General features: G+C 46.6%; 2 non-coding genes across 2 annotated transcripts; both read left to right on the forward strand.

The window, feature by feature from the left end:
- Positions 1-372: 372 nt before the first annotated feature.
- trnas-uga (transfer RNA serine (anticodon UGA)) lies at positions 373-454 on the forward strand. The gene has a single exon. It is a non-coding gene; the product is annotated as a tRNA-Ser (tRNA).
- A 486-nt stretch (positions 455-940) lies between these two features.
- Positions 941-1,013, forward strand: trnar-acg (transfer RNA arginine (anticodon ACG)). Its single transcript has one exon. It is a non-coding gene; the product is annotated as a tRNA-Arg (tRNA).
- The last annotated feature ends 1,487 nt before the right edge of the window (positions 1,014-2,500 follow it).

Genomic DNA, 2,500 nt, shown 5'->3' on the forward strand with positions numbered 1-2,500 from the left:
CAGCAAGTGGGCTCTCATCCATCTTACGAACTAAGTGTAGTTGGGCACAAATACGCTTTGAAATGTATTTCGTGGATGACTGAAAAAATGTAATCCACGTTTCTTGCCCGATGCAGGAGTTAAACCCTGACACCACGCACTCCCGGTGACTGTGCCACATGAAGAGCTTGGAAGTGCCAGAGGGCACAGCTCAGGGCTCTGGACACGGCCCCCTCTGCCTTTCTCTATCTCTGGTCAGAGCTGTGAGATGTCCTGAAATCTTGCACCAATGTTGTCTGTTTCCAAGCTCGTCGCTGTCCCCTTCTATTTGGTTGGCAGGCATCTGGGGCAAACTGCGGGCGCTGGGGAAAGGGGCTTTCTGAGGAGGGGGGGGTTGTCGTGGCCGAGTGGTTAAGGCGATGGACTTGAAATCCATTGGGGTTACCCCGCGCAGGTTCGAATCCTGCCGGCAACGTTCCCTTATGGCTTCCTCCCCGCTGGACCGTTGCAGTTTCACTGGGCCTCAGTTTCTCACAAAAGCACAGGGGTTGAGTCTCCCTGGTAGCCGTGTTAATGAGAGGGTGCCAGCTGACTTGCTCATTTGTACTTTGTGCGGCAGCCCACACTGACTGAGAATATGACACATGTACTTTGTGTGACTGTTGAAAGTGGTCTGTCACCAGCACTGGTGCAACTGATGACTCTTTTGTTTTAATTTCCATTGCTCTGGGGCACGTCGGCCTCTGCTTGGCTCGTCATAATCAAGGCGGAGAGCTCGAGCAAATCTTCTGGACCATTCTTGTCAGCCATGAATTGCCTGTGGCCATGTCATTTCAGTGGCCTTTTCAACACAGCTGTCCCACAACGAGCCCATGACCTTTGTAAGAGGTGGGGCAGGCTTGGAGTCAGGCTTCAAACCTGACCCCAGGCAGTGACACACGTGCATGCGAAGCAGAGGAGGGGGCTAGTGGCGCAATGGATAACGCGTCTGACTACGGATTAGAAGATACTAGGTTCGACTCCTGGCTAGCTCGTGACTAGTTTCGGCTGGTAAATGACATGTTCCTGGGACAGCTGAGAAGAGCTCTGTCATTCTGTCATAGTTACACTGCCTTTCAGCGTGAGCGGACTGAGGCCTCCGAAGCCTTCTGTATCAGTGGTGCGGTACTTTTACCAAACTTCCCTTGTGTCAGTTTCCAGTCACCATTCTTCATCAGTCTTTGAGGAAACTTTTCAGAAGCACAAAAACTGAAGTGAGTGAGCCCTGTGTGCAACTTGGGCAAGCCCCAAAGCTTTGTGCAATGACCGGGAGAGAAGTGAGAAAGTTTCACTTAGAATCCAGATGCGATCCATTGCGTCCAGATGCGATCCATTGCGTCCGCCTGCGATTGTGCTGGCTCGTTGGTCTAGGGCAGTGTTTTTCAACCTTGGGGTCGCGACCCCACGTGGGGTCGCCTGGAATTCAAATGGGGTCGCCTGGAATTTCCAGCAATTGATAAAAAAAAAAAAAAAAAAATTAAAACTTCTAATTTTTTTTAATGATTGAATATATATTGCATTTAAATCAAAAATACCACACATTTTCCCTTATAATAATATTTATAATAATCATAATAATAATAATAATAATAAAAAAAACAAGTTTAAAAAAATGCAGTATGAGCCGGAAGGTCTTGGTCACCTGATCACGTGACCGCGCGTATTTCATGTTTCGACGCTTCAAACAGGACACAGAGTCAGAGAACCTGCCTTAAAAATGGAACGGTTTCTTCGCCAGCCTTGCCCAGCCAGGACAGAAGAAAATGAGAAACAGGCACCCAAAAGGCATAGAAAATATGCTGAAAGTTTCCTTCAATATGGATTTACGAGCATCATCGAAAGCAACGAGGAAAAGCCAAAATGTCTGCTGTGCGCTAGCATACTGTCTGCGGAGAGTATGAAACCTAACAAACTGAAAAGACATTTTGAGACAACACACAGAGAATATGTCGGCAAACCAATATCTTTTTTCGAAAGAAAAAATGCGGAGCTGAATAAGCAGCGGATATACTTTAAAAAGGCTATGACAGTCAGTGAGCGGGCACTGAAAGCATCTTTTGAGGTGAGCTACCTCGTAGCAAAGGCTATGAAGCCACATAGCATTGCTGAGACATTAATATTACCAGCCGCCGTCGAAATGGTAAAAACAATGTGTGGGGAGGGAGAAGCTCAAAAACTGAAGACAATACCGCTGTCTGATAACACAGTGAAAAGAAGAATTGATGCAATCGCTGATGACCAAGAGAGCACGCTAACAGAAAGACTGCGACATTCACCAGCTTATGCTCTTCAAATGGATGTAAGCACAGAAGGAAAAAATGCACATGCTTTGACATTTGTTCGTTACTTGCATGAGAATGCGATTCACGAGGACATTTTTTATTGTCTTTCTCTTCCTGAACACGAGACTGCCAAAGCAATGTATGATACACTTCAAAATTATATGGAAAAACACAACATTCCCTGGGAGCCTATGGTGGGA

This window comes from Halichoeres trimaculatus, unplaced genomic scaffold (assembly GCF_033239565.1).
Source record: "Halichoeres trimaculatus isolate MK-OKI-2021-1 unplaced genomic scaffold, fHalTri1.1 fHalTri1_scaffold_6, whole genome shotgun sequence".
NCBI classification, from domain to species: domain Eukaryota; kingdom Metazoa; phylum Chordata; class Actinopteri; order Labriformes; family Labridae; genus Halichoeres; species Halichoeres trimaculatus.